The sequence below is a fragment of the Schistocerca cancellata genome, chromosome 3, assembly GCF_023864275.1.
Source record: "Schistocerca cancellata isolate TAMUIC-IGC-003103 chromosome 3, iqSchCanc2.1, whole genome shotgun sequence".
Lineage (NCBI taxonomy): Eukaryota > Metazoa > Arthropoda > Insecta > Orthoptera > Acrididae > Schistocerca > Schistocerca cancellata.
This window is the reverse complement of record NC_064628.1, coordinates 90371899-90395686: the sequence shown is the minus strand read 5'-3', so window position 1 is coordinate 90395686 and position 23788 is coordinate 90371899. Positions and strand designations below refer to the sequence as shown.

The following is a 23788-nucleotide window of genomic DNA, read 5'->3' as shown; positions in this document are numbered from 1 at the left end:
CTTACAAGTGAACATACCCAAGGGATACACTTCGATTTCGATCGGCTTTGAGTTTGTTGTAGTGTATAGCAAAACAAGAGACACATACATTTTTATATGTGCCACACAGCTGGTTAAAGGGTGTAACATCCCCTTGAAAAAAAAAAAAGCTGAGTTTCATATCTCTGAATGAATACTGATGAAATGGATATAAAGAAAGTCAAATAAAAGAACGGTGATTTTTAATGTATGACACAAGAGTGTGTCCATACTTGTCGAGGAGTCACTTTTTCGAAATCTCCTCCCATTCACCATTTTTTATTTACCCGAACAGTTCTTCGACTCCTCATTATTATACAGATTTACAATAATGCATAAACAATATATATATATATATATATATATATATATATATATATATATATATAGAGAGAGAGAGAGAGAGAGAGAGAGAGAGAGAGAGTTGCTACTCACCATATAGCAGAGGTGCTGAGTCACTGATAGGCACAACAAAAAGACTGGTGAGTTTTCGGCCAACAAGGCCTTTGTCGAAAATAGACACATACACACACACACACACACACATTCACGCAAACGCAACTCACAAACACTACCACAGTTCTGGCAGCTATTTTCGACAAAGGCCGTGTTGGCTGAAAGCTCACTTTCCGATAGTCTTTCTGTGTTGCCTAACTACGACTCACCACCTCTGCTATATGGCGAGTAGCAACCATCCTTTTCATAATACTGTTATATTCCATCCTGGATTTTCCATTGTTATATATTTAACGACAGATGTAGAATATACATAAACAATTACGTACCGTAATATAGAGATACTTCTAGCTAATTTTTTACAAACACGTCTTTGAAATAACACTTCATCGTACATGACTGAGTTTGGTAGTAACGATGCTATACGTTACATGTTGCTGTTAGCCAAATATCGAAATGAAAAACAAAATAGTGTGGGGTAGGAGTTTTCTAAAAACTGACATTTTCGACAAATGTGAGTGTACCGTTGTAACGTACTTTAAAAACCATAGCGACTTTATGCGAAGTTTCTTTTTTACATGTGTAACAATTGCAACGGTACTGATTCAAATATATTAAAGTCAGCTTTTTTCAAGGGGGTGTTTCACCCGCTTCACGGCCGTATGGGCACGTGTCTCTTATTGTGCTCTACACTACAAAATGTTCAAAGCCGATCAAAATCGTAAGTGTATCCCTTGGGTAGGTTAACTTCTTATATGTAACAATGCTACTCTAGTACGACGAGCTTTTCAGTGTATCTAGCGGATTGTCACCTGTGTCTTTACGTTTGTTCATGAGTTGTTGGCTACATGTACGCCACCTCACACTGTACAACTAGAATTGCCTGTATCTCTTTTTTTGGCCTTTGATTTGCGCATTGGTCCAACACTAACAAGGTCGCTCTCTGATGCAATCGAAACTTCCCAGGATGGCAGAAGGATGAAAATAAAGGGACACCCTTTTTGCCTTAATTGCCAACACGCAATGGCTTCCGACAAAATGACGGTCAAAGTTTCTTTAGGTGGCTGGTATACAGAGCAGCGTGTTGTAATGCTCCCTCGATTGTGCAGGTAACCTAATAGTTGGCGTAGACATAATTTCGAAACAATTAGGAGGAAAAATGTTATTATACCCGTCATCGACAGCACGCTACCGACATCGCCGCACCGCTACCTGACAATGCGAACCATTCCACAAAGGCTTTTATCCTGAAATGAAAAACATTTGATCTTACAGCTAAAAATAACTACGCTGACGCTGTAGTACAGGGTTTAGTATCACCATGGGCCAGAGTAGACATTTATTTATGTCTTCGATTGCAATCCGGAAAACGCGAAGTAAAATTTGAACAATAATTCTGGCAATCTCATAGCCAATATTAAACACATATAACATATATTATCATGAGTGATACACTTTCTCAGTTTTTCATTTCTTTGTAAAACAATCGATAACGAATAAAAGATTGGCGATAGCGAGGACAATACGCACTGGGCGCAGAAATCTCTACAGACAATAAATACTCTGGTGAACAGAAAACTCGTATCTCTTAATAAAACATGATATGCTATACCCTCCCCACCAGTTTAAGGGATGTGAAATCACAAAGACGTACTGTATGTATGTATTCATTGTACAACAAAGCTGCCTCGTGGCAAGGACTGTTTTAATTTCTAACGCTTTTAACATTAAAGAATTGTCCTCTGAATATTAAATCAGTGGGAATGCATACAAATGTGGTAAAAACAATATGTAAGTCAGTTATTCCTTCCACGACCCTTTCTGCCATCTTAGCAAAATAAAATAAATGAATTTTTTTACGAGCTTTAGAATGACGGTGAAATGTTTAAAGGAGTTCTTGTTCTAATTCCAAAAGTAGTATCAGATTTTGCGTGTCAGCAGTATTTCTAAATTTATGGATAATTTAATATTGTGGTTAGCATTACATTAATGATAATTCACCTGATATGTTTCGTATCCAGTTTTATGTTTGAAACATTATCTTTTCTTCTCTAACATTATATGACTGGCCTTTATTTAGTTTTGAAGGCTTCTATTAACTGAATTTAAATGTTGCACAACATATTCTTACATCAGTACGTGATAAAACTTTGGAATTAGCCAAAAGAGGATGTTGTTGACGTTGTTGTTGTTGTTGTTGTTGTTGTTGTGGTCTTCAGTCCTGAGACTGGTTTGATACAGCTCTCCGTGCTACTCTACCCTGTGCAAGCTTCTTCATCTCCCAGTACGTACTGCAGCCTATATCCTTCTCAATCTGCTTAGTGTATTCAACTCTTCGTCTCCCTCTACGATTTATACACTCCACGCTGCCCTCCAATGCTAAATTTGTGATCCCTTGATGCCTCAGAACATGTCCTACCAACCGATCCCTTCTCCTAGTCAAGTTCTGCCACAAACTTCTCTTCTCCCAAATTCTATTCAATACCTCCCCATTAGTTATGTGATCTATCCATCTAATCTTCAGCATTCTTCTGGAGCATCACATTTCGAAAGCTTCTATTCTCTTCCTGTCCAAACTATTTATCGTCCATGTTTCACTTCCATACATGGCTACACTCCATACAAATACTTTCAGAAACGACTTCCTGACACTTAAATCTATACTCGATGTTAACAAATTTCTCTTCTTCGGAAACGCTTTCCTTGCCATTGCCAGTCTACATTTTATATCCTCTCTACTTCGACCATCATCAGTTATTTTGCTCCCCAAATAGCAAAACTCCTTTACTAATTTAAGTGTCTCATTTCCTAATCTAATTCCCTCAGCATCACCCGACTTAATTCGACTACATTCCATTTTCCTCGTTTTGCTTTTGTTGATGTTCATCTTATATGCTCCTTTCAAGACACTATCCATTCCGTTCAACTGCTCTTCCAGGTCCTTTGCTGTCTCTGACAGAATTACAATGTCATCGACGAACCTCCCAGTTCTTATTTCTTCCCCATAGATTTCAATTCCTATTCCGACTTCTTCTTTTATTTCCTTTGCTGCTTGCTCAATATACAGATTGAATAACATCGGGGATAGGCTACAACCCTGTATCACACCCTTCCCAACCACTGCTTCCCCTTCGTGCCCGTTGACTCTTATAACTGGCTTCTGGTTTCTGTACAAATTGTAAATAGCCTTTCGCTCCCTATATTTTACCCCTGCCACCTTCAGAATTTGGAAGACAGTATTCCAGTCAAGATTGTCAAACGCTTTTTCTTAGTCTACAAATGCTAGACACGTAGGTTTACCTTTCCTTAACTAATTTCTAAGGGTCTAAGTCGTAGGGTCAGTATTGCCTCACGTGTTCCAACATTTCTACGGAATCCAAACTGATCTTCCCCGAGGTCGGCTTCTCCCAGTTTTCCCATTCATCTGCAAAAAATTCGCGTTAGTATTTTGCAGCCGTGACTTATTAAACTGATAGTTTGGTAATTTTCACATCTACATCTACATCCATACTCAGCAAGCGTGGCGGAGGGTACTTTGAGTACCTCCATCGGTTCTCCCTTCTATTCCAGTCTCGTATTGTTCATGGAAAGAAAGATTGTCGGTATGCCTCTGTGTGGGCTCTAATCTCTCTGATTTTATCCTCACGGTCTCTTCGCGAGGTATAAGTAGGAGGGAGCAATATACTGCTCGACTCCTCGGTGAAGGTATGTTGTCGAAACTTCAACAAAAGCCCGTACCGAGCTACTGAGCGTCTCTCCTGCAGAGTCTTCCACTGGAGTTTATCTATCATCTCCGTAACGCTTTCGCCATTACTAAAAGATCCTGCAACGAAGCGCGTTGCTCTCCGTTGGATTTTCTCTATCTCTTCTATCAACCCAATCTGGTACGGATACCACACTAGTGAGCAATATTCAAGCAGTGGGCTAACAAGAGTACGGTAACCTACTTGCTTTGTTTTCGGATTGCATTTCCTTAGGATCCTTCCAATGAATCTCAGTCTGGCATCTGCTTTACCGACGATTAACTTTATATGATCATTCCATTTTAAATCACTCCTAATGCCTACTCCCAGATAATTTATGGAAATAACTTGTTCCAGTTGCTGACCTGCTATCTTGTAGCTAAATGATAATGAATCTTTCTTTCTATGTATTCACAGCACATTACACTTGACTACATTGAGATTCAATTGCCATTCCCTGCACCATGCGTCAATTCGTTACAGATCCTCCTGCATTTCAATACAATTTTCCATTGTTACAACCTCTTGATATACTACAGCATCATCCGCAAAAAGCCTCAGTGAACTTCCGATGTTATCCACAAGATTATTTATGTATTTTGTGAATAACAACGGTCCTACGACACTCCCCTGCGGCACATCAGAAATCACTCTTACTTCGAAAGACTTCTCTCCATTGAGAATGACGTGCTGCGTCAACACATGCTTTGTTTGGGATATCCCCCATGAAACCATTTATCCAGTCGCGATATTTAGTTGTAATAGATCCTCAGTTCAGTGGATTTCTTATAGATATCAGCAAATACGGCTTCAGAAGGATTACGTAGAACATACGAAATCAGCAACGTCGCGCTGTTGTTAAAAACATGGCTTACATACAACAAAAATTGAATTTATAAAATATCAGTTTACATTAGGGTTAAAGAACCTGTTGCAACGTGTCACAATCCACTTTTCTTCGGTATTCGATAAGCCACTACTTAAATCGTATCTGACAACGAAGTGTGGACTGATTTGAAACTTCGTGGCAGGTTAAAACTGGACGTTGGAACAGGATCCGCATGTGGGACCTTTACCTTTCACCAACAATTGCTCTACCGACTCATCTATTCAAACATGAACCATGCACGACAAATGTAATTGAACAGCTCATTAAGTCGAGAACATGTTGAAAGTATCTAACCAAAATTGTTTCCTTTTTTTATTTGTGAAAGTATCAATGATAAAATTGTTTCAAATTAATTATTCAACAAACCTACATCTGACTGTGTCTGCGAACTTGTTTCTTGCACTCCTCCATTTTGCGAGTAATGAAACATGTATTTGACTCAGCAATCAAGTTTAAGACAATAATGCTGTTTGTGCAATGGCATCGAGATGGTACTGAAAAATTAACTCTTGGCGCTGATGTTTACTTAATGAAATTAAATCTTGACTTGAATAATGCCAGTTGTGCAATGGCATAAAATTTGTTACTTGAGATAACTTCGCTCTGATAACTTTAGTTATACGAAAATCGATTTCAAACCATGAACTGCACATATATATTGCATAGAGGCCTCATTTTTTTTACGTTCTTTCATTGGTGGGTAAAATTTTAAGTCATACACATAAATTACCATTTCCAATATCTTTGTAGCAGGAATCACTCTTACAAAATAATTTACAAAATGCTCATTGCGTCAAACCTTGGACGTACAAATCCTAAGTCTGAACATTACCTAACAAAAGCTATTTTGAAATTATTATATATCTTCTCTCATTTACGTGCTAAAGTTTTCTTAGGGTAAATGCGCAGCGAGCGCGACTCCTACCTTAAAGCTGTCTGCACGGGTCTGCTCCCTCCGGGCTCCTACTTGCGACTGCCGAGTTTTATTCTGCGCGCGACCGGCTCTCTTAACCGTCAAATATCCTGCTACTCAAAGATATTATACTCATTCCACCTTGCGGTTGGCAACTACCGACTTTATTTTCTGGATCTACCCTGATCAGATAAAATTAAACAAAAGCAAAACGAGGATAATGGAATGTAGTCGAATTAAGTCGGGTGATGTTGAGGGTATTAGATTAGGAAATGAGACACTTAAAGTAGTAAAGGAGTTTTGCTTTTTGGGGAGCAAAATAACTGATGATGGTCGAAGTAGAGAGGATATAAAATGTAGACTGGCAACGGCAAGGAAAGCATTTCTGAAGAAGACAAATTTGTTAACATCGAGTATAGATTTAAGTGTCAGGAAATCGCATCTGAAAGTATTTGTATGGAGTGTAGCCATGTATGGAAGTGAAACGTGGACGATAAATAGTTTGACAAGAAGAGGATAGAAGCTTTCGAAATGTGGTGCTATAGAAGAATGCTGAAGATTAGATGGGTAAATCACATAACTAATGAGGAGGTGTTGAATAGGATTGGGGAGAAGAGAAGTTTGTGGTACAACTTGACAAGAAGAAGGGATCGGTTGGTAGGACATGTTCTGAGGCATCAAGGGATCACCAATTTAGTATTGGAGGGCAGCGTGGAGGGTAAAAATCGTAGAGGGAGACCAAGAGATGAATACACCAAGCAGATTCAGAAGGATGTAGGTTGCAGTTGGTACTGGGAGATGAAGCAGCTTGCACAGAATAGAGTAGCATGGAGAGCTGCATCAAACCAGTCTCAGGACTGAAGACCACAACAACAACAGCCCTGATCAGACCTTAGCACATACCTTTCAATGCCCGGGAAAGGCATACGTCCGAGGTACGAGTTCCTGTGCGGTGTACAGTTTTAATACGCCACACTACTTATCCTTGGAGCAGTGCCTTCAGTCTGATGATGACGATTGGGTGGTCGGAGCCGGTTATTGCATATGAAAGCTTTCGTGATTGTTGTGAAGGAAGGTAAAAGAAGACGGCAAGATGGGTGGATACGAAGTGGCGTGACAGACGTTTTACTAAAAGCCCCCCGGCCCTATCAGCCCGGGCGACACTGCAGAGTAGAGCGGACGTGTACAGCGTCCTCCGGTGGCAGGGCAGCACCGCCCGTCAGATTCAGCGCCGTCACAAAAAGCGAGCGCCGGGCGCGGATGACCGCTTCCCATCGCTCCCTCCCGGTCGGCAAAAACCGTGCGGACGTAGACGGCGGGTCGGACGCTGGTGGTGGCGAGACGGAGCCGCCAAATGCGATTACCTCGCCCCACTTGCCGCGGCCATTACGTTCCGCAAGCGTACCCCGAGAAGGCAGTGCTGTCTGCCCTTCACTGTGGACGCGTTTCTGGTCGCCACCATAACGGCCCTCAAGGGAAACAAAGAATCGCAACACCAAGAAACAGTTGCGCTACATAAACGAAAGTTGGCAGGCGCGTTCCTACTTCTGAAAGATAATGTCTATTTAGATTTGGTTCCAGTCGCATAAGAGTTCCTCTAGTAGCGCCGCATTTAGGATCAAAATCAGGTCTGAGGATGTGATGTTTTGGTTTGTGGGGCGCTCAACTGCGTGGTTATCAGCGCCCGTACAATTACCCAATCTTTGCTCAGTCCAATCTCGGCACTTTCCTGGATGATGATGAAATGATGAGGACAACACAAACACCCAGTCATCTGGAGGCAGGTGAAAATCCCTGACCCCGCCGGGAATCGAACCCGGGACCCCGTGCTCGGGAAGCGAGAACGCTACCGCGAGACCATGAGCGGCGGACAAAATCAGGTCTGCTTTAAATGCACACTGTAATGGTCGTGAGTGTCAGTTACCTTCCAAATTGGACGTGTCGAGTTGATGTTAGGCAAGAATAACATCGGAAGTTCACTGAGGCTTTTTGCGGATGATGCTGTAGTACAGTGAAAGGTTATAACAATGGAAAATTGTACTGAAATGCAGGAGAATCTGCAACGAATTGGCGCATGGTGCAGGCAATGGCAACTGAATCTCAATGTAGACAAGTGTAATGTGCAGCGAATACATAGAAAGAAAGACGTTTATCATTCAGATCCAATATAGCAGGTCAGCAACTGGAAGCAGTTAATTGCATAAATTATCTGGGAGTAGGCATTAGGAGTGATTTAAAATGGAATGATCATATAAAGTTGATCGTCCGTAAGGCAGATGGCAGACTGAGATTCATTGGAAGAGTCCTACGGAAATGCAATCCGAAAACAAAGCAAGTAGGTTACAGTACATTTATTCGCCCACTGCTTGAATATTGCTCACCAGTGTGGGATCCGTACCAGATAGGGTTGATAGAAGATATAGAGAAGACACAACGCAGAGCAGCGCACTTCGTTACAGGATCATTTAGTAATCGCGAAAGCGTTACGGAGATGATAGATAAACTCCAGTGGAAGACTCTGCAGGAGAGACGCTCAGTAGCTCGGTACGGGCTTTTGTCAAAGTTTCGAGAACATACCTTCACCGAAGAGTCAAGCAGTATATTGCTCCCTCCTACGTATATCTCGCGAAGAGACCATGAGGATAAAATCAGAGAGATTAGAGCCCCCACAGAGGCATACCGACAATCTTTCTTTCCACGAACAATACGAGACTGGAATAGAAGGGAGAACCGATAGAGGTACTCAAAGTACCCTTCGCCACACACCGTCAGGTGGCTTGCGGAGTATAGATGTAGATGTAGATGTAGATAACTGCCATTAAAGCGACAAAGATGTCATTATCAACAGCTCACTGAGTTTTAACGATGTCGTGTAATACGGCTACGAGAAGGTGGGTGTTCCTCTTATGATACCGTAGAAAGACTGGACTGGAATGTAGGCACTGCTGGCAGCACTGGTCACAAGAAAGTACGGTCCATCTCCGGAGGGTCACGTAGCACTACCGAGAGAGAAGACCACTGTGTTCGGAGTATGTTCCTGGCGCATCGTACTGCGCCTGCAGCAGCAATCTGAGCAGCAGTTAGTTACTTGAAGGACAACACCGAGCCAGGCGCCCTGTGGCGTGCATTCCACTGACCCCCACCCACCGTCATTTTCGACTTCAGTGGTGTCAAGCGACACCTCATTGGAGGGCAGAGTGGCGATCTGTTGTCTGATGAAAGATGGTTCTGCCTCGCTGCCAGTGACGGCCATGTGTTGGCCAGGAGAGAGTTACGACCTACACCTGAAGTTATGGTTGATATACACTCCTGGAAATTGAAATAAGAACACCGTGAATTCATTGTCCCAGGAAGGGGAAACTTTATTGACACATTCCTGGGGTCAGATACATCACATGATCACACTGACAGAACCACAGGCACATAGACACAGGCAGCAGAGCATGCACAACGTCGGCACTAGTACAGTGTATATCCACCTTTCGCAGCAATGCAGGCTGCTATTCTCCCATGGAGACGATCGTAGAGATGCTGGATGTAGTCCTGTGGAACGGCTTGCCATGCCATTTCCACCTGGCGCCTCAGTTGGACCAGCGTTCGTGCTGGACGTGCAGACCGCGTGAGACGACGCTTCATCCAGTCCCAAACATGCTCAATGGGGGACAGATCCGGAGATCTTGCTGGCCAGGGTAGTTGACTTACACCTTCTAGAGCACGTTGGGTGGTACGGGATACATGCGGACGTGCATTGTCCTGTTGGAACAGCAAGTTCCCTTGCCGGTCTAGGAATGGTAGAACGATGGGTTCGATGACGGTTTGGATGTACCGTGCACTATTCAGTGCCCCCTCGACGATCACCAGTGGTGTACGGCCAGTGTAGGAGATCGCTCCCCATACCATGATGCCGGGTGTTGGCCCTGTGTGCCTCGGTCGTATGCAGTCCTGATTGTGGCGCTCACCTGCACGGCGCCAAACACGCATACGACCATCATTGGCGCCAAGGCAGAAGCGACTCTCATCGCTGAAGACGACACGTCTCCATTCGTCCCTCCATTCACGCCTGTCGCGACACCACTGGAGGCGGGCTGCCTGATGTTAGGGCGTGAGCGGAAGACGGCCTAACGGTGTGCGGGACCGTAGCCCAGCTTCATGGAGACGGTTGCCAATGGTCCTCGCCGATACGCCAGGAGCAACAGTGTCCCTAATATGCTGGGAAGTGGCGGTGCGGTCCCCTACGGCACTGCGTAGGATCCTACGGTCTTGGCGTGCATCCGTGCGTCGCTGCGGTCCGGTCCCAGGTCGACGGGCACGTGCACCTTCCGCCGACCACTGGCGACAACATCGATGTACTGTGGAGACCTCACGCCCCACGTGTTGAGCAATTCGGCGGTACGTCCACCCGGCCTCCCGCATGCCCACTATACGCCCTCGCTCAAAGTCCGTCAACTGCACATACGGTTCACGTCCACGCTGTCGCGGCATGCTACCAGTGTTAAAGACTGCGATGGAGCTCCGTATGCCACGGCAAACTGGCTGACACTGACGGCGGCGGTGCACAAATGCTGCGCAGCTAGCGCCATTCGACGGCCAACACCGCGGTTCCTGGTGTGTCCGCTGTGCCGTCCGTGTGATCATTGCTTGTACAGCCCTCTCGCAGTGTCCGGAGCAAGTATGGTGGGTCTGACACACCGGTGTCAATGTGTTCTTTTTTCCATTTCCAGGAGTGTATATGGTTCAAATGGCTCTGAGCACTATGGGACTCAACATCTTAGGTCATAAGTCCCCTAGAACTTAGAACTACTTAAACCTAACTAACCTAAGGACATCACACACACACCCATGCCCGAGGCAGGATTCGAACCTGCGACCGTAGCTGAAGTTATGGTCTGCGGTGCGATTTCGGATGACGACAGGAGCACTCTCCTAGTTATCCTACGCACCCTGCTTGCAAATCTGTACGTCAGTCACGTGATTCGACCTGCTTCCCTGCTATTCGTGAACAGCATTCGAAGGGGTGTTTTTCAAGAGAAGGGCACTCGCCCAGATAGCGCTGTTTCCACCCAATACGCTCTGCAGAGTATCGACATGTTGCCTCGACCTGCTCCATCACCGCATCTGTCTCCAGTCGAGCACATATGGGACATCATCGGACGGCAACTCCAGCTTTGTCCGCAGTCAGCATTACCCCCCCTCCCCCCCCCCCCCTGTACTGACCGACTAAGTGCAACAGGTACGGAAGTCTATGCCTGTTGCAGAAACTGTTAGCCGGCACCTGTGCAACACAGTGCATGCACGTCTGCTTCAACATTCTGGCGGCTACACCGATTATCACTGTAGAGTAATGAAATTTCATAAATACATTTGCCTACATCTACCTCTACATCCATACTCCGCAAGCTACCTGACGGGGTGTGGCGGAGGGTACTTTGAGTACCTCTATCTCTTCTCCCTTCTATTCCAGTCTCGTACTGTTCGCGGAAAGAAAGATTGTCGGTATGCCTCCGTGTGGGCTCTAATCTCTCTGATTTTATCCTCATGGTCTCTTCGCGAGATATACGTAGGAGGGAGCAATGTACTGCTCGACTCCTCGGTGAAGGTATGTTCTCGAAACTTCAACAAAAGCCCGTACTGAGCTACTGAGCGTCTCTCCCGCAGAGTCTTCCACTGGAGTTTATCTATCATCTCCGTAACGCTTTCGCCGTTACTGAATGATCCTGTAACGAAGCGCGCTGCTCTCCGTTGGATCTTCTCTTCTCTTCTATCAACCCTATGTGGTACGGATCCCACACTGCTGAGCAATATTCAAGCAGTGGGCGAACAAGTGTACTGTAACCTACTTCTTTTTTTTTCGGATTGCATTTCCTTAGGATTCTTCCAATGAATCTTAGTCTGGCATCTGCTTTACCGACGATCAACTTCATACGTTCATTCCATTTTAAATCACTCCTCATGCCTACTCTACTCGCAGATAATGTATGGAATTAACTGCTTCCAGTTGCTGACCTGCTATATTGTAGCTAAATGATAGAGGATCTTTCTTTCTATGTATTCGCAGCACATTACGCTTGTCTACATTGAGATTCAATTGCCATTCCCTGCACCATGCGCCAATTCATTGCAAATCCTCCTGCATTTCAGTACAATTTTCCGTTGTTACAACTTCTCGATATACCACAGCATCATCCGCAAAAAGCCTCAGTGGACTTCCGATTTCATCCACAAGGTCATTTATGTATATTGTGAATAGCAACGGTCCTACGACACTCCCCTGCGGCACACCTGAAATCACCCTTACTTCGGAAGACTTCTCTCCATTGAGAATGACATGCTGCGTTCTGTTATCTAGGAACTCTTCAATCCAATCACACAATTGGTCTGATAGTCCATATGCTCTTACTTTGTTCATTAAACGACTGTGGGGAACTGTATCAAACGCCTTGCGGAAGTCAAGAAACACGGCATCTACCTGGAAACCCGTGTCTATGGGCCTCTGAGTCTCGTGGATGAATAGCGCGAGCCTAGGCAACACAATTAAGCGATTAACATTGCTCTTCACGACAACCCATCCTGGGCTTACATTTCAGGAAGATAATGACCGCTCGCACATGGCAAGAGTGTCTTCGTGCCTGCCAAGCCCTAACTTGGCCACCGAGGTCGCCGGATCTCTCCCCATCTGAGAACGTTGGGAGCATTACAGGCAGCGCCCTCCAACCCGATCGGTATTTTGACGATCTAACGCATTAGTTGTACAGAATTTGGCACGACATGCCACAGAGAGACATAGAACAACTCTGTTAATGAACTCCAAGCCGAATAGTTGCTTGCATAAAGGCCAGAGGTGGACCAACGCTTTGTTGACTTGTTGCCTTGCTCAGTTTGTGAAGCCCTTTCTCTTGAATAGATAACTCAGTTTTTTTTCTAAAACTGTAATCATTTGTTTGTGTGTACATGTACGCCAAAAAAAAAATAGCTCTGAGCACTATGGGACTTAACTGCTGAGGTCATCAGTCCCCTAGAAATTAGAACTACTTAAACCTAACTAACCTAAGGACATCACACACATCCATGCACGAGGCAGGATTCGAACCTGCGACCGTAGCGGTCACGCGGTTCCAGACTTTAGCGCCTAGAACCTCTCGGTCACCCCGGCCGGCATGTACGTTACGTTTACCGCTTTCCGTCCCCAGTCAGGTAATTATTTCGTCGTGCACTGCTGGATTTTGTTTTTCTTTTTCAGTGTATATTCGTGGAACATGTCCCACGATTGGAAATTATTTCCGTTTGATAAGGAGAGTCTCAAGAAGAAGGAAATTCGTTTTGTGAATTGCATTGATTATTCTAAGCAAATCGGGCATGGTTCAGTAACCGAGTTTTTAAAAGCAAGAAACCCACCGGAAGGTCTGCAAATAACCCAACAATGCTGTTTTGTCGTGTTACTGTGCACAGTGTTCCTAGCGCTAGACAGGTTGTGTCTGAAAAGACATCAGCTATGACACCCAGCGCAAAAGGCTTCATGAATTGACCAGGATACTGGCCAGTATTACATTATTCACTGTCAGTTCAAATGGTTCAAATGGCTCTGAGCACTGTGGGACTTAACTTCTGAGGTCATCAGTCCCCTAGAACTTAGAACTACTTAAACCTAACTAACCTAAGGACATCACACACATTCATGCCCGAGGCAGGATTCGAACCTGCGACCGTAGCGGTCACGCGGTTCCAGACTTTAGCGCCTAGAACCTCTCGGTCACCCCGGCCGGCATGTACGTCACGTTTACCGCTTTCCGTCCCCAGTCAGGTAATTATTTCGTCGTGCACTGCTGGATTTTGTTTTTCTTTTTCAGTGTATATTCGTGGAACATGTCCCACGATTGGAAATTATTTCCGTTTGATAAGGAGAGTCTCAAGAACAAGGAAATTCGTTTTGTGAATTGCATTGTTTGTTCTAAGCAAATCGGGCATGGTTCAGTAACCGAGTTTTTGAAAGCAAGAAACCCACCGGAAGGTCTGTAAATAACCCAACAATGCTGTTTTGTCGTGTTACTGTGCACAGTGTTCCTAGCGCTAGAGAGGTTGTGTCTGAAAAGACATCAGCTATGACACCCAGCGCAAAAGGCTTCATGAATTGACCAGGATACTGGCCAGTATTACATTATTCACTGTCAGTTCAAATGGTTCAAATGGCTCTGAGCACTGTGGGACTTAACTTCTGAGGTCACCAGTCCCCTAGAACTTAGAACTACTTAAACCTAACTAACCTAAGGACATCACACACATTCATGCCCGAGGCAGGATTCCAACCTGCGTCCGCCGCTCGTGGTTTCGCGGTAGCGTTCTCGCTTCCCGAGCACGGGGTCCCGGGTTCGATTCCCGGCGGGGTCAGGGATGACTGGGTGTTTGTGTTGTCCTCATCATTTCATCATCATCCAGGAAAGTGGCGAAATTGGACTGAGCAAAGGTTGGGAAATTGTACGGGCGCTGATAACCGCGCTGTTGAGCGCCCCACAAACCAAACATCATCATCATCATCAACCTGCGACCGTAGCGGTCGCGTGGTTCCAGACTGTAGCGCCTAGAACCGCTCGGCCACATTCACTGTCAGTTAGGTTGTGTGTATCTGGTGGTGTGTACGACCATGAAACTATTTCTCTATTAACTCAGTACCAGGCAGCTGTCTGATATTTGGATTTTTAATCTATATCTTCTATAAAATATCTACATTAAAAAATAAACTAATAAATAAAGTATTTTCTACTTGAATATTTTAGATATCCTTTCTATTTTGTACACCTACCGTAATTAACTTTAGTTAAGTCGTCTTTCTTTTATTTTATGTCAGGCCAACCACGCTCCACTTCTAAAGTTGTGTGGCGTAGACTAGTATGATGAATGTAATCCAAATATATGTATTAACGGGTTGTTCCCTACGAGTTTTCTTTTTGTTGTGTCGACTAAACAATTAGTGGTTGATTGTGTTTAAATTATTTTATATCTGATATGTGCCACAGGCACTCGAAAATGGCTGCACAGTCGAAACTGCAGGGTGGGAACTACTGAACTACATGAAAAAAGAACGTAAGTTAGTTTTTTTTTTTAATCTTATGGGACTTAACAGCTAAGGCCATCAGTCCCTAAGCTTCCACACTACTTAACCTAAATTACCCGAACGACAAACACACACACCCATTCCCGAGAAAGGACTCGAACCTTCGCCGGGATCAGCCGCACAGTCCACGACTGCAGCGCCTGAGACCGCTCGGCTAATCCCTCGCGGCGTAAGTTAGTTACAACCTACGGCGTGCACACACTTTATTCATCGTGTAAGCATCAATACAGATATTCGAATTTCGATTATGACATGTTCGATATGCTTGCCATCATTGACGATGATGTGGCGCAGACGAATAGCGAAATTCTGCATGACCCGCTGAAGTGTCGGAACGTCGGTGCTGTAGATGACATCCTTAATACCTGTTTTCTGCTCAGCAAGGGTTTTGGGGGTATTGCTGTTCACCTTGTCTTTAAGGTAGCCCCACAAAAAGGAGTCGTATGTGTTCAGATCCGGAGAATATGGCGGCTAATCTAGGCCCATCCAGTGGCCTCTGGGTATCCCGGAGACAGAAAGCGGCCACCAAAGTGCTCCTCCAGGACATCAAACACTCTCCTATGTCGATACGATCGCGCTCCGTCTTTGCATGACCCACATCTTATGGAACGCAGGGTCAGTTTGGATAATGGGGATGAAATCATCTCCCGAAACCTTCACGTACCGTTCGGTAGTCACCGTGCCGTCGAGGAATATAGCACCGATTATTCCGTGACTGGACATAGCATGCCACACAGAAATATTGGAACACGTGAGGCAATACTGAACCTACGACTTATCTTAGAAGAAAGATTAAGGGAAAGCAAACCTACGTTTCTAGCATTTGTAGACTTAGAGAAAGCTTTTGACGATGTTGATTGGAATACTCTCTTCCAAATTCTGAAGGTGGCAGGTACAAAATACAGGGAGCGAAAGGCTATTTACAATTTGTACAGAAAATAGATGGCAGTTATAAGAGTCGAGGGGCATGAAAGGGAAACAGTGGTTGGGAAGGGAGTGAGACAGGGTTGTAGCCTATCCCTAATGTTATTCAATCTGTATATTGAGCAAGCAGTAAAGGAAACAAAAGAAAAATTCGGAGTAGGTATAAAAAGAAGAAATAAAAACCCTGAAGTTCGCCGATGACGTAATTATGTCAGAGATAGCAAAGGACTTGGATGAGCAGTAGAACGGAATGGACATTGTCTTGAAAGGAGGATATAAGATTAACATCAACAAAAGCATAACAAGGATAATGGAATGTAGTCGAATTAAGTCGGGTGATGCTGAGGGAATTAGATTAGGCAATGAGACACTTCAAGTAGTAAAGGAGTTTTCCTATTTGGGGAGCAAAATAACTAATGATGGTCAAAGTAGAGAGGATATAAAATGTAGACCGGCAATGGCAAGGAAAGCGTTTCTGAAGAAGAGAAATTTGTTAACATCGAGTATAGATTTAAGTGTCAGGAAGTCGTTTCTGAAGTATTTTTATGGAGTGTAGCCATGTATGGAAGTGAAACGTGAATGATAAATAGTTTGGACAGGAAGAGAATAGAAGCTTTCGAAATGTGGTGCTACAGAAGAATGCTGAAGATTATATGGATAGATCACATAACTAATGAGGAGGTATTGAATAGAATTGGGAAGAAGAGAAATTTGTGGTACAACTTGATTAGAAGAAGGGATCGGCTGGTAGGACATGTTCTGAGGCATCAAGGGATCACCAATTTAGTATTGGAGGGCAGCGTGGAGGGTAAAAATCGTAGAGGAAGACCAAGAGATGAATACACTAAGCAGATTCAGAGGGATGTGGGTTGCAGTAGGTACTGGGAGATGAAGAAGCTTGCACAGGATAGAGCAGCATGGAGAGCTCCATCAAACCAGTCTCAGGACTGAAGTCCACAACAACAACATCACTGCCTTTTCATAATAACTCAAAAAAAGTAAATAAAAGATCAGTAACAACAGAAATTGTCGAAGAAGCGGTTTTAATTTTTTCATCTATAAAATGTTATTATCTGACGAACAGTTTGAATTTGACAGAAAAGGTGACAGACATACCCACCACGAGAATCCAAGAAATTAATTGTCTTTGAAGTGCACCTGACGTAATAGAGCAAAGTTAATATTACAAATACGGGAAGATTCGGATGCTCTTAACAAGAAACGTTGGGCCTAAAGAAGTGCCCGGTGACGACTAACAGCGCCTTCCGTAAGCATTGTTGCCAACTCTAAAAAACCCCTAGTCGCTAGATTCAATATCAAAAGTCGCTAGAAAGTCGCTAAAACTGATTTTACTAGGGGTGTAACGAAAATTTCGTGCTGTGAATGGTGCAATAAGCTAGTGGGGGGGGGGGGGGGGGGGGGAGGGTTATAAAGTATTAATAAAAATTGTCTCATATGTAACTGCTGTATTGTCTTAATTAAACGACGCATCGCTTGCAACAACATACATATAAAATACGCTAACGTTTAATTAAACATGTCATTAACATTGACGCAACACATAAATTGTTGTTTCAGCCACAGTAGTCAAATATACTAGAAATATACAACTATATTTGTAACAAAAGAAAGGAATAACTCAAATTAGGCTACAAAATATATACATACTGGTATGTGAGCTATTCATCGGCGTCACTCAGAAGATCGAATAACTCTTCTGTTTCATGCTCTGACAGAATTGTAGGCGATGTAGAGGGTTGAACGTCGCTCTAAAGATGATGTTAAAGTTCGACTGGTTTTGTCGCAAAACAGTAATTTTTGTTCGTTCCAATAAGCTCCAATACGTCTGACGGTATGTCAAAAAATGCACAATCTTTATTTTGTTTCTTCAGCTGGTCTCTCAATATGATTAAAGCATTAATTGTGTTTAACGATAATCTGTTACATTGTTTGGTTTTTATAATGTTCATAGAATTGAATATTCTTTCCACTTCTGCATTTGAATGTGATAGGCATAGAACAGTCATTGCTAGCTGTGAAATCAAAGAAAAAGGATTCGCCCATGCGGCATTTTTATACTGCAAAACCTCACTCCAAAATCGAACAGTGTTAGTAGTGTTATTCCACCTAATGAAGTTGATATTATGCCATTCGTGCAGTATACCGTCCATGAAATCGCCAGTAAAACCCAAATCTTTGGCTACATCCGCTACAGCAATATTTTTATTCACTTTTAGTGTTTCTTCAACATTCAGCATTGACATTTTTGCAGGATCGTAACGTTGCTTGGCAGTCTTTGTTGAATTTAGATATTGAGACATCTGTGGATTCATCTATTAGTACACTGCATTTTTGGTTACCTATATCTTCAACCAATGATTGTGTAAAATATGGAGCCCAAGCTTCAGTTATAATGTTGTGCACTTTGTGCGATATAATTGCATGTTTTTAGCGCCCCCATCACCGGAAAACACCTTCTTGCACAGTATTCCTAAATCATCCACAGCTAAAATAGAACAATGTTCAGCTATAAATAAAGAAAGGGCGCCTTCCGCTCTGCTTGCTATTCTAACTGTAGTTTTCGGGACAATTTTCACAGGTAAGGTGGTTTGTGTTTTTTTTTTTAAATCAATTTTTTGTTTATGCTTAATAGTTTTCGAATGCTTTCTAATATCACACAATTTAGCATAAAAAATGTTGCACATACTTCACATCTTGCCTTTGATAAGTCTCCAACGACTGGTTTCAGCCGCCCATTGAATTCAGGTTCTGCTTCCCACGCATCCCGATATTTTTGAGCGTACTGCTTCTTCTTCTGCGGTAAATCCATTATGTAGGCCACCACAACATAAGTTTCACCAATTTATAATCAGTGAAAATACATTAAAACTCAGGCGAACTAGAGGTCATGAAACAATCCAGTCACTCAGTAACTCGATATCAGTCCTATTGTTCATTGTTTAAAACGTAATGTCTGAGATACCCCTACCGAATTGTTCTTGCGTTACCACCGTGCATATGGTAATAATTTGACTGCGAGTTAACATTTCGAAAAATTAGAGGTTGCTGGACAGAAATGTATTTTATTATACTTAATATTACGTATGTTTTTGTCAATTCGAAAAATAAAGGTAGTTCAAAAGTTAAAGAATTATAGATCGATACGCTATAGACAATAACAGGCTAGGGGGTAATGAAAATGGGTTGTTCTATAGTCAAGGTTTGCTTACTCTGTAGGTAATTCCCACATTCAGGTTTACTAAATGCTGAACAATGCTACATGATCTGCTAAGAACTTAATTTAACTTAGTAATCTAGAACAAAGTCAGTGTAGAACCCATTCTATAGTTAAAATCTTAGTTTTGTTAATGAAAATACTGGCCCAAAATAGTTTTGATTTGTACTTCAAAAGTCGTCAGTACTCCAAAAGTAGCCAGAAAAGTCGCTAAATAATTTTTGTCGCTAAAAAGTTTTTTTGTCGCTAAGACGAAGGCAAAAGTCACCATTTCTAACGACAAAGTCGCTAAATTGGCAACACTGTCCGTAAGTAACTGGGGAAGAGTTTTCACAGGCCGGGCCAGTAGGGGAATCCCCCGGTGCGCAGGCAGAGCCAGGTGGCGCTGGCGGCGGTAACCGGATCGCCGCGGCGCGCTCTATTTTATTGCCCCCTAACGCCCTCAATTCCCCAAATCTGTTTACCGCTTCCCGTGGCGGGGCACGGGGCCACCAGGCGGGCTGGAGACGCGCTTCTTCTTTCGCTCCTTCAGCCTGTGCCACTTCCCCAGAGGCTCCTTCTTAAGGACTTCCCCACTCCCCGGGAGACACGGGCAATAGCCGTCACCTTGAGGCATGTGGAGACGGCTCGGGCAACCAGTGCTCTTCTTTACAGGACTCTGCCCTCAAGCAACAAGTGCTACTAATCACAGTACAAAAACACGTTTTGTTTTGCAATGTTGTCGAAAAATATGGGCTATAATATCCTTAACTTGGGTCTCGAATATCTTTAAGGGAGGTAGGACGTCAAAAATTTAAAAAAATATCGATTTTTCAAAAATATGCCTATTTTGTATCTTCCTGAATAGTTTGATGTACAAAACGTATATAGTTGGGCGACCATAAGGCACATTACTTGGTCTTAAATGTACCAAGATGCAGCGCCACATCCATTTGCACAGCATTCTTCTTTCATACGTAAGTGTATTTGCACCAAAAATTGTCATACATGAAAGAAAGGAAGCCATCAAATCTATATTCAGGCACCTTGCAAATGGAAACGTATTGAAGAAATGTCTTCATGGCGGTACGCAAACCCCAAATGAAAGTTTTAACCACTGTGTATGGGAAAGATTGCCAAAAACCATTATTGTGGGAAGAAATGTACTTGGTAGTGGTGTTTATGATGCAGTTTCATGTTTAAATGGTGGTGTGCAAAGCAGGAAATATGTTTTAGTGGAAATGGGAATTAAGCCCGGAGTGAACTGCATCAAAGCTTTGTATGCGTGTAGTGAAAGCAGATAAGTCAGTTTTGTAGGTGATAAAAATCAAGAAGTGTGCATCTTAGGAACGTGAAAAGAAAGAAAAGTGATTTAGAAAATGAAAAAGAACCTGCTTATGGTGCTGGACAGTTCTAAAAGAAAGGAATTTGGGAATGCAAGCAGAAACTTTAACGGCAATTTTCCGCAAAACACAAATTTCTGTAACGTTCAAAATAAATATCCTATTACTTTCAAATTTGGTATACTTATTAAACACAGACTCCTTTAAGCCAACTCTAGAATTTTCCAAGTATATTAAAAACTGTGGTAAGAATTCAGATAATTAACTAAAAAATTTGAGTTGCAACACTTGTTCACTCAAGTACGAGCAGCCCTTAGCGGCTCGCCATCTTATTTACAACTATTCATGACGTCGCCTTTCCGGCTTAGATTTTTTTAAAACGTGACTTGTACGTACTGCATCTCTTTTCCAGTAAGTACAAACTTTAATTTTATTAATGTATTATATACTTAATATGTTTTAGAACAATTAATTTCATTCTGAAGACGACGCTCATAGTAGCGTCGAAACCTGGTCAATTTTGACTTAATATTTGTGACCGACGGCTTATTTGTTCTAATATACTTCTGATAAGTATTTCTTGAAGTTGCTCCACAAAGTTAACCGATGTGACACTTGACAAAGCATCAAAATAATTGTACAAAGCTCTTGCCTCTTAGGCGACCATTAACACCGCCCGTCACCTTCGTGTGATGCAAGCCATTCTTGATCATCTTCAAAACACTTTAATAAAGAGTTGTATGTATACGGGACAGTTCGATGACCGACACCATTAACTGTTCTTAATCTCTTAATTCTGCAAATGACCTGGGATCCGGAATTTACAGAGAAGCGTATGCATTACAGTAACACATACAGTCATATATGTACACTGCGTACATTCTGGCTGAAGTTTGTTCGTCAGTGAAACATGGCAACGCATCGACATCCACTCCTATTTTCGAAACGGCTGCTTCGAAGTCACTTTACAAGTATATCAGTGTCACACATGAATCCTCGTGGATACTGGACGTCAAACAGAAACGAGGAATTAGCACTGCTTCCTGCTATAAGAAAAAATTCTTACCTTTTCGTGGGATTTGTGTCTTTACTTTCCTAACAACGGCCGTCGATTAAACGAGAAACCGGAAAGTTAAGATAGCTATTGCTAGGTGGGAACCAAAACTAGGAGGGAGAGCGAGACAGAGAGAGAGAGAGAGAGAGAGAGAGAGAGAGAGAGAGAGAGAGAGGAGCGCACGCGAGAGAGAGAGAGAGACAGATGGATATTACGTTCTGTAATTGGAGCAGAGCAAGGCGAAGTTGAAGCTAAGCCTTACCTACGGCGCTCCTGCAAAATTACTGACGTACAAACGGTAGCCTAATCCGGGAAATATGTACTAAGCTGGCGAATCAAGATACGAGCAGGAACTAACTTATAAGGGTGGTTCCGTTCGATATAGTTGTGGTTGAAATTACGACGTAGTAGAACGGAATGGGATAACCCTCCCTCATTTCGGTTGTACACGAGAGCAACTGCTTCGCACTCGGGGCTGCAGAACAGATCAGCGCATTTCTAGGAAGTAACTGCTGACGATTTTGTGAGATTCTTTTCTGAGACTCATGCTCTCCATATAGATTTTTCGAGAAATCTAAGCTGATGTTAGAAAGTGTTAATAAAACACTGAAACGAGTCAGTTACGAACATTAATTTCTCCTATTTCATTTTTATTTGGTATATTTCTTGCATAAGTCCATCCAAAAACCAAGGCGGTGTCGACGTATCTTGATGACTATCGTTGTACTCGTACTTAGCCTTCTGTCTACCACATTTTTAGATGTACCACGAACTCCGAAATTAGCATCAGGGCATACGAATACACCCATGTACATCAATTTCTACGTCTACATCTATACTCGGCAAACCACCGTGAGGTGCATGGCAGAGGTTACGCCTCAATGTACCAGATATTAGGGTTTCTACCCGTTCCATCAGGTATGGAGCGCGGGAAGAATGATTCTTTAAATGCCTCTGTGTGTGCCGTAATTATTCTCATCTTATCCTCACAATCATTATGCGAGATCATTTAAAGTCTGCACTTGTAACTTTTTAAGTAAGCTTTCTCAGGATAGAGTATTCCAGTTCAGTTTCTTCACGAACTCTGTGACGTTCTCCAACAGGTCAAAAAATCTCTGACCACTCGTGCTTCCCTTCTCTGTATTACGTTCAGTATCCCCTGTTAGTCCTATTCGGTACGGGCCCCACTCATTTGAGCAATATTCTAGCGTGGGTCGGATGGGTGATTTGCAAGCAACCTCCTTTGTAGACTGATTGCACTTCAGCAGTATTCTATCAATAAACCGAAATCTATCACCTGTTTTACCCACGACTCACCCTATGTGATCATTCCATTTCATATCACTATAAACTGTTACACCCAGGTAGTTGTATTAGTTGTCATTTGCCTCTGTGACTCAAAGATATTATAATCATCGGATGCGCCTTAATGAGACGTCTCATCATAGTAGATATATTATTTCAAGACAAGGTTGCAGATTAGGTTTTACATCGTTTGGCAATTAGAGTGAAACAACCCAAAGATGTAACTTAGCACGTATGCACTCCACTGATGAATATGTAAATGATTAAAGTTGCATTTCTCTGCGTCAAAGTGGCCACTAGGGCTCAGAAGTGTTTTTCGTGTTTATGTCATCGTCAGGACTGGTAGATTATATAAGGAACCCCGAACAGCAGCTCTTCGCAGTTATTAACATGTGACTTTTCTTCAGACAGAGAAGAAGTTAGAAAATGACTTCGTTTAATAGATGGGTATAGCAGAGGTGCTAGATGAATGAGATCTGGTGTTAAAATGATCTTGACATTACAGTCATAATGTGTAATGGCAGGAACTGACGTTGCGCGCGTACTGAGAAACTCGTCACGTGACACGTAGGCGACGCAAGATCAATCGAGTTTGGACAACGATACAACTAAGGCCAGTATTACACTATGATATATCTTTGGCAAAGTTTATATGTCAAATATTTATGTCAAAGAAATTTGATGGTGTAATGGGGAGCTCATTCAAATCTCGCCTGTCGTCAAATAAATATGATCAAATCTAGGGCCTCGCCGTAGATTTGATCATAGAAGTCGTTCGTCTTCTGTTCACTGCAATGTGAAATGTAACCGCTTTGGGCGCTGG

The 23788-nt window shown here is 42.9% G+C and overlaps 1 protein-coding gene across 1 annotated transcript in view; it reads left to right on the top strand.

Moving 5' to 3' along the window:
• Window positions 1–23788, top strand: part of LOC126177085 (protein Skeletor, isoforms B/C) — a 744541-nt gene that overhangs the window by 507100 nt on the left and 213653 nt on the right. The window lies entirely within an intron of this gene.